This window comes from Suncus etruscus, chromosome 7 (genome assembly GCF_024139225.1).
Source record: "Suncus etruscus isolate mSunEtr1 chromosome 7, mSunEtr1.pri.cur, whole genome shotgun sequence".
In the NCBI taxonomy this organism is placed as follows: Eukaryota; Metazoa; Chordata; class Mammalia; order Eulipotyphla; family Soricidae; genus Suncus; species Suncus etruscus.
In genome coordinates, this window is record NC_064854.1 from 96,000,899 (window position 1) to 96,010,138 (window position 9,240).

Here is a 9,240-nt window from a genome sequence, read left to right on the forward strand (position 1 = left end):
GACACATTTCTTTCTTGTACTCATCTTTAAATATGATCAAAATTTTTCCCACTGGGTTTTTTGTTGTTGTTGCTCTTCGAATTTTTACTTTGTGCACAACACAAAATCTTGTGTACAACACAAGGATTTTCAGGACAGAAGGCCCTGTTTAAAGACTGGGAGTGAGGGCCTGTATATCCTGTGCTTCCATAGACAGGACTCCAAGTTCCACCTCTGCTCTCCTCATGGACTAGCATGGAGAAAGGCTTGATGCCATGGTCCCAACCATGGTAATTGCTTTAGGATATAAGTCTACAGAAATGGAAGTAGGCTATGGTGTTATTGTAGTAGTGGGATTTTAGAGTTGAGAACCTGCCACTCCATTCAAAAAATTTGTGATGTTCAGTGGGTCTCTCTATTCAGTAAATCCCAGCCCACCCCAGAGTGTCTTCCTACAAGAGTGAGATCCAATTTTCTCCTCAGAGGACCCAACTATTTCTCAAACTTATTTTTCAATATAGTAGTAGAACCAGAAATCATCACCACCCCAAAATTAGCTCAGGTCCCGGGCCTGGTTCCTACCTTTTGATCTGCTTTCTTCCTGTAGAAGGTTCAAAAAAGATGTTACTGCCAGGTAAACAATAAAAAAGAAGAGAACCCCAGCACCCCTAGAAATGGGGGAGAGATCACTACTCAGCATCACTGAGCCTAAGCTCAAGAATATCTCAGTATATGTTATCATCAAGAACAACAAAGTTGGGGCTGGGCGGTGGCGCTAAAGGTAAGGTGCCTGCCTTGCCTGCGCTAGCCTTGGACGGACCACCGTTCGATCCCCCGGTGTCCCATATGGTCCCCCAAGCCAGGAGCACATAGCCAGGAGTAACCCCTGAGCGTTACCGGGTGTGGCCCAAAAACCAAAAAAAAACAAAAAAACAAAAAAACGAAAAACAAAAAAACAAAAACAAAAACAAAAAAAAGAACAACAAAGTTGGGGCTGGAGAGATAGTATGGAGGTAAGGCGTTTGCCTTACAATAAGAAGGTCAGTGGTTCGAATCCCAGCATCCCATATGGTCCCCCGAGTCTGCCAGGAGCAATTTCTGAGTGTAGAGCCAGGAGTAACCCCTGAGTACTGCCGGGTGTGACCCAAAAAAACAAAACAAAACAAAAAAACAACAAAAAAACAAGAACAACAAAGTCCATATAACAAACTCCAGTATCCTAATCATACACTTTCTGAGGCAACTGAACCCTTATCATGTGGCTCTGGCTTATATAGTGTAGCCTGCATCACAAAGCACAGAAGAGTCACACAGGGTTGGGTGGGTGCCCATGGCCTCTGCCTCTCCTCCATTCTGCCACCCAACTGACTCTCATTTTCCTGAGCCCTTTCTGTAGGTCTTTCTGCTTTAAATGCTATCCTATTTTCAAATATCCCTTCATACTTTGATATACTTTATCTCAATGAAGAGCCTACTTATTCTCTCTGAAATCCAACTCTTTCCTGGGCATTCTTGACAATCTGGTCTTGATTTCACTCTCACCATCTCATTTTCACTATTCGTTGAAATACTGACTGAACTTTGTGCAGGAACACACCTGTTTTCACATTCATGTTCCCTAGTTAATGCTTTCTGGCTAATATGAGCCCAGGTCTCAATAACAGTGCTTCTGCACTTAGGCGTGTGAATGAGAAGAGTTCAGTTTTTGGTATCAGTTCACCTTTACCATCTTTAACCATGGGTGCCTATTGAATAAAATTTCAAATCCTCGTGATGGGGGAGTGTTCTTTACATGACAGAAATCCAACCACAATCATGTTTGTAATCAAGGTGTTTAAATAAAATATTATTATAAAAATTTCTAATCATTTTTAGTATTTTCAAATTTAAAAAAGAAAGAACTCCTTTTTAAGAAGTTGTTGGTCTTTTATTGTTGTTGTTGTTCTTTTTGCTTTTGTTTTTGATATTTTTTTGTTTGTTTCTTCGTAGCTGATGGTTTTGGTTTTTGGATTTTTCTTTTTTTTATTCTTTTTGTACTTTTGTTGTCACTACCTTATTGGTTTTGTTTTGTTTTGTTTTTGTCTTGTCTTATTCTGTTTTGTTACCTTTTTCTTCTTTTTTCTTCTTTCCCCTTTCTTTTTCCAAATTGATACTTACAGCACCTAGACAGACTCCTCCCATATCCTTTCTTATATCTCCAATAGAGCCACATTACTGGAATCACTTTGATCAGCATCATAATTGGAGGGAGAAAAATTGATGATACCAAGACCAGACAGTCGTTATGTTCATTTGGTCGAAATAAAAAATGACCAGACTTGAATACCAAATCCAAAGTCAACAACAACAGAATTGAAACCGAATCTACATCAAACTGTACAAGGGAGAACAGTTGCACTAGCATTACAGGGGAAGGGGTAGAAGAGGGAGAAGTGGAATGCATGCTGGGAAGAGGGGTGGAGTGAGGACCACACTGGTGGTGGGAATGCCCCTCATTCATTATCACTGTGTGCCTTAAATATTACTGTGAAAGATTTGTAATTCACTTTGACCACAATAAAAATGATGCAAAAATAAAATAAAAAGAGAGAGTCTAGGTTCTGAAAATAGAGTGGAACAGTCACCTGGAAACAGTCATGTCCATTATGGCCACAGGAGGGATTTGGTATTGATGGCCATTCAAACTCTGTCATCCCTTAAAGCAAAGCAAAGCCAACTGTTTATTTGACAATGATTCATGACCCAAATAATCATCTAAGCCCCTGAGGGACACCTTCCCAAATGATACTGGGATGGCGCCAGGGCAGTTTCCCTGAATGGCTGGGACTAGACTCTGCTCAAAAGAATGTAGTCAGAGTGATGGGGCAGGGACAGAGCTTTATTCCAGAAGTTCTCTAAATGTCTTCCCTCTGGAACCCAACATGTACTGTTTTATTATGTGTCCCCATCTCTCTCTTTCTCTCTTGGTTATTGTGTCTATCTCACACCCTGGGATTTCTGACCCGGGGACAAAGCACACATGTTTCTAGTGCTGTGGTTTGTCGCACACACAAGGGAGCAAAGGAAGCATGCGGAGCAACAGGAAGATTGGAGATCAGACACTGAGCCCAAAGAACATCAGATCTACTGCATGGACTTGGGGAAAAGCAGTTGCAGGTGAGTATGGCTAAGGCTGCAGACCCTATCTATGTTCATACCTGAGACTGTGGAAGTCCCACAGGATTCATTCGCATACAAGTATGCGTGCAAAGTTTGTGTCTGGGCTTCACTCTTACAGTATCTGGGTTTCTCTCTGCCTATTAGTTCGCTCCTCCAGGCTTCCCAAAGGCACCATTGGACCCTTTCTATGTCAAGTCTGCAATCATAAAGCCCTCTCCTTTCCTTGCTGCGTATATCATTAGTGCTGCCTGGACCCCAGCAAATGCAAGCCCAGAGGACCTTTTACTCTCTTCTACTCAAAGGACGCATGTTCCTACTGACACCCTAATTTGGGTTCTAGCGAACACTTGAAATTCTTCAACTGCTTTTAGGCATTTCTCCAACTCGCACAAGGACTCGGACTCATGAAGAAAGGTTCCTTAGTCATTTCCAGAGTGACACAAGGAAGACTAATGCTCAGAACACTGCCACTGAGTAAAATCAGAGATGAACTTGAACCTTCCTCGCTTGATATCAGCTGAGCTTCTGAAACGACCTCACAGAATGGACAAATTTTTCTGAAAAGAAACCGTCATAGTAGCCTGCCTCTTGAATGTTCCTCTGCATGGACAAAGGAGGAGTCCTGCCCCCTGGTGGCCTGTTCGACTCTCGCAGCCACAGCAGGCAAGTCCTGAAACCAACTATTTGCACGGCCTTTAGGCTGGACTCCTAGAAATCATTGACAAAAGAAGAGGACATAGAGGCCCTGGGAGAACACTGGGGCCTCTGGAAGCCTTACTTTCTGCATTTTTCTCTCAGCGTCTGTAGATCCTCATTACTGATGAGGTTTTTTTCTTCTCACAGGTATTTTCACTCATATCCCAGCCTCCCAAATCTCAAAGAGGAGGCTGAGGGCCAGTAAGGACTCAGCTTCTCCTTGCACACAGACTCAGTGAGCCCACCAGGAGCCTACCTCCAGTTCACACAGGAAGACAGGTCACCTGGGACATACATGCAGGAACTTACCTTTCAGGTACCCATCTACACTATTCCTGTCATCCAGCTCATGATGACAGCTCGTTGCCCATGAGCCCTCCATACCCTCTCAACATCCATTCCCAAAGGAAAAGGACACTGATGGCAGCAAAACCAAAGCAGCAACTTCAGTCAACCAATCTGACTCTGTCATGTTGCACAAGGGAAGAGAAGGTGTGAGAAGTGCCCTGTCTATCAAGTGTGTCTATCACACACTGTTCCAAACTGTATATTCATAGATTTGCTACAATTAGCAAATGAGTGTGCACAATCCAGTACCCCTTTAGATGGTTTCCACAGAGAGTTTCTTGGTTTTTTTATGGGAGAGGGAGGGAGGTTGGTGTGGAAGTCACACCCAATGCACTCAGGGGCAACTCCTGGCTCTTCGCTCAGAAGCCTCTCCTGGCAGGCTCAGGAGAGCATATGGAATGCCGGGAATAGAAGAGAGGTCCCTCCTGAGTTTGGCTGTGTACGAGGCAAATGCCTATCTCTACGGCCCCAGAGTTTTTGGTGTTTCTCAGGAAGTTCCCTGGGGAAGGCAGCATCAAACAATCCAGGGCTCTCAACATGGCAGCACACACATCACCCAGCATCTTAGTGTCACAGGGTCACACCATCAGAACTCTTCAGGGACCTAGTAGCTGCTGGAGCTTCAGCCTGCATCAGCACCCAAGTCTGCATTTCAGCCACAGCAGCTCCCAAACACAAGAGACATGCTTCCTCCCATTCAGGAGCATCTGTAAAACTGAACAAAGCCCCACAATGGCTGAAGGCACCTGCTTCTCTTGTAGCTCATTAGCGATTGAGAAATTGACCTTTCCGTTTTGGAATTGTTAACTGAAATAAAACTGTAATAAAACATAGAATGATAGGAGAATTGGAACCATGGAGACACCCAATGGTCACTCCTACACTCAACCTCAAGGGGAAGAGCAGATGGAGATATGACCAGACACATTGGGCCCTGGGTTGTGGCCCACAGTACATTTTCTCTAGTTGGACTCACTCCCAGAGCAAGCAGAGATTTTCTTCACAGCAGGGTTTAGAGTGTGTCCAGCTCTCTGATCCCAAAAAGAAGATCAGCAGCCCTTTTGGTTTTCATCAGCATGAGCTTGAGGAGATGTGAGCAAATCCTAAGTGCAATAGTGCTGCAGCTGTCAATTCTTACAAAACATAATGTTTAGTTCTCCATTCATGTCCCTGTGGAATTTGAAATCATGTGGTCAATGCATAGTACTTCTTGAAATGAACCACCAAAAATGTTAAATTGACAACATTAAAATTAGGCCTATACATACTAAAAGGGATATTTTACATATAGAAACAAGTTATTATCTATTAGGAATAAGAACTCACATTTTATAATACAGGGTCACCTCCTACCTTGAACATATGTCATGTGGTCCCAACTTAAATGCCATGCAATTAGACAGTGACTATCCAACCCCGAACCCTAGATCTCAGATATAGAACAGACACAGTTCTCCGCAACAGCTCCAGGAACCAAACTCCCTCTGGGACATTCTTAATACTACTCTGACACCAATATGTGCCAGTTTTGGTATGATATCCTGACAATAAGGAAATGGCATAATTTGGTCTAAGAGCAGGTTGTCTCATCTTAATACCTAACAATAAGATGAAATCAGAAGACATATCATCCTTTGACCAGTACAAAAGCCAAGATTGCTAACTACAGAAGACTGACTGTGATCACCATTACTGGGCAGAACTTATCCTGGGACCAATACAAAAGACCCTAGTCTAGGCTTTGGCCTACGATCTGTATAACAACCATGATCTCTAATTCCAGAGGTCTGACTAAGACAACTGAAACTGAGCAGAACTTCTGGAAACATAATGAAAGACTCTATCCTAGGTTTTGTCCTAGGATCGGTACAAAAACCAAGACCACCAACTACAGAAGACTGATTAAAACAACCGTGATGGAACAGAACTTCTGGAACTGGAAAGAAAGACTCCATCCTATGACATGTGGAAATACTAAGATCACTAGCTACAGAGGCCTGATTTTATTATCCACAACAAAGTGGAAAACTTCCAGACATCACAAAAGTACCTAAAGGAGAGTAAAAGAGCATGTACAAAGCCTGTAGTTATACCCATGACAGTATACTTCAAGGGCGGAGAAATCCTGTATCTCTTAGACCAGGGGAATTCCCTTTCTAATCTCCCCAATTTTTATTGTGCCTATGCAAAATAAAATAGCACATATTAATTAAAAAATTTTTTGTAATTGTTATTTTCTTCTCTTTGCCTTTTTTCCCTCCTGTGCTTTGATTCGTCTTTATTTTAGGGCTGTGGTTAGTGTTTGGTTGTTGTCTTTTTTTTATGACAAAGTAAATATTTTATTTTTTTAATTTTTATTTTGATCATAATGGCTTACAGATCCTTCACAGTAGTATTTTAGGTACATATTAGCACTGAATCAGGGGAATACCCATCACCAAATTTGTCCTCCCCCCAGTTCCCTTTCTGCAATCCACATACCCCACCATCATCCCCTGGGCTTCTAGAGTAGGTGGTCCCCTCTTTGTCTAGCTTACTATTAGTGATCATATATATGTTTGGTCCTGGTACCCTCCCTTTTTCCCCCTCTATTTTTTTAAAATATGGAACGTTTACGAATTTGCGTGTCATCCTTGTGCAAGGGCCATGCTAATCTTCTCTGTAGCGTTCCAATTTTAGTATATGTGCTGCCGAAGCGAGCACTTTTTCCCCCCTCTATTTAAGAGGCGGAGCTAGATAAATCAAGTTATGTGGTTTTGTTTGAAGAAAAGAAAAGCAATAGATTGGGGTACAAAATAAAAAAGAAAAAAAGAAGTCAAATACGCTGAAAGTGGGCGGATTCCTTCTAGAGGCTTTCAACCTCAGTTTGAGAAAGGATGTGAAAAAGGTAATTGAAACACCACAACAATACAGAAAGAAAAATCAAATTAAATGTCCAGTGAGCACTACAGCAATAAAAACAAGCACCACACAATAGTCTTGGTTCTGAAATCAAATCATGCCGGAGTGCAAAAAGAAAAAGATAAGATAAAATAAATTAATATTGGAGACATAAACTTCAATATCTACACCAAAATAAAGATGTCAAAAAATTGATCAATCGATAAATAAGTATGTGGAAAAATGATTTGTTTTGTGCTTTTTTTTTTCTTTTCTTTTTCCCCCTGCATAGGCACAGTAACTATTGGGGATATAATAGAGGGAATTGGCCTAGAAGATACAGGGCCTCTCCACCCCTGAATTATACTGTCATGGGATTAACTATAGACTTGCATGATCATTTACTCTCCCCTCGGTGCTTTCATGGTGAATAGAGGACTTCTGCTTCATCTTGGATGGTAAAATCAGACCTCTGTATCTAGAGATCTTGGTGACTGTGCAGCTCAAGGAATGGAGCTTATGATGAAGTCTTTGTGGTTCTAGCAGTTCTGCTTCTTCAGTGTCGTTTTAATCCATCTTCTGTATTTGGTGGTCTTGGTCATTATGTTGCTCCTAGGATGGAGCCTGGGATAAAGTCTTTCGTTATGTTTATGGAAGACCCGTTCAGTTGCAGTTGTCTCAGTCAGACCTCTGGAATTGGAGATCTTATTTGTTGAACAGATCGTAGACCAAAAGCTAGGCTAGAGCTTTTTGTTGCTGTTGTTGTTGTTGGTCCCTGGATGCGTACTGTCCAATCCTGGTTGTAATAACCAGTCATCTGTATATAGCAATCTTGACTTTTGCACAGATAATGGGTGACAATTTTTCTGATTTTGTCTTATCTTTGGCTGATGAGGAAGGACAATTTGCTCTTAGATCAAGTTGTTCCCATTTCCTCGTTGTCAGGTTATCAATTTACAACTGGCGCATGTTGGCGTCAGAGCAGCATTATGAATGCCCTGGAGGGGATTTGGCTCCTGGAGCTGTTGTGGAGTACTCTGTTGTTTCTATGTCTGGGATCCAGGAGCCAAGGCTCGACGGTCGGTGTCTAGTTCCCTGGAGTCTAAGTTGTTTCCACATGACATACGTTCAGCGTGGGAGATGTCCCTGTGTTGTAAACAAGTATGAGTTCTTATCCCTAGTAGATTAGAGCTCGTTTTTACACGTAAAATTTCCCCTTTGTTTAATATGTCTTTGCAGGAAGAAGTGGTGCTACATTATATTGCTGGTGAATTTGGGGGTGGAGAGAGAAGAAAACAGACACCGACAAAAACTAAGAATATATATGCTCACACATAACTAAAGAAAAAAAGTTTCTTTTTAAAAAAAAAGATTAAATAAAAGACATAATTAAAGGAATAAAATGGGTCCAGGAGAGATAGCATGGAGACAAGGCATCTGTCCTTCCTGCAGAAGGACGGTGGCTCAGATCCCGGCATCCCATATGGTCCCCCTGCCCACCAGGGGCGATCTCCGAGCATAGAGCCAGGAGCACCCACCGAGTGCCGCCAGGAGTGACCCAAAAGAAGCAAAAACAAAGCAAATCAAAAAACAAAAACTAAAACAAAACAAAACAAAAAAACTAAAAGAAACAAAACAAACAAACAAACAAAACGAACAAGAATAAAAAAGAAAAGAAAAAAAGAATAAAAACAAAGAAAAAGGGAGAAAGTGATACAGGAGATTACTTTACATTTAGGGAGAAACAGGATAAGAGGTAGTGTTATATAGGTCTATACCTATGGTGAAAGTATAGGCTTCCTCATTGTCTTTTGAGATTTCCTTGTGAGGTGTGGGGTCCAGGCAGGGAAGTCTTGGGTAGTATTAGAAGCTTTCTTTTGGCCCAGATTAAGCTTAAGAGGAATCCACCTGAGCTTTTCACAAAGCCCCGAAGCTCCCTCGGCCTGCACATGCTGGAGTCTGTTTAGGTTTTCCATGCATTGGGAAAAAAAGAGGGAACCAACACCTGGACTCTCTTCCTCCAACGTCCTGGGAAACTCCAATAAGCCAAAAGGCTTCGAGCCATCCTCTCTCCACAAACCAAGACCACCTACAGCACAGGAGAAAAAAGCTCTTGAGAAGCCTCAAATCCAATCCCAGAAACCAAGCAGCAGTGCTGAAGGAAACAGTTCATCTCCT

General features: G+C 42.1%; 1 non-coding gene across 1 annotated transcript; it reads right to left on the reverse strand.

Moving 5' to 3' along the window:
• Positions 1-6,779: 6,779 nt before the first annotated feature.
• On the reverse strand, positions 6,780-6,885 carry LOC126015197 (U6 spliceosomal RNA). The gene has a single exon (XR_007498086.1). It is a non-coding gene; the product is annotated as a U6 spliceosomal RNA (small nuclear RNA).
• Positions 6,886-9,240: the final 2,355 nt, after the last annotated feature.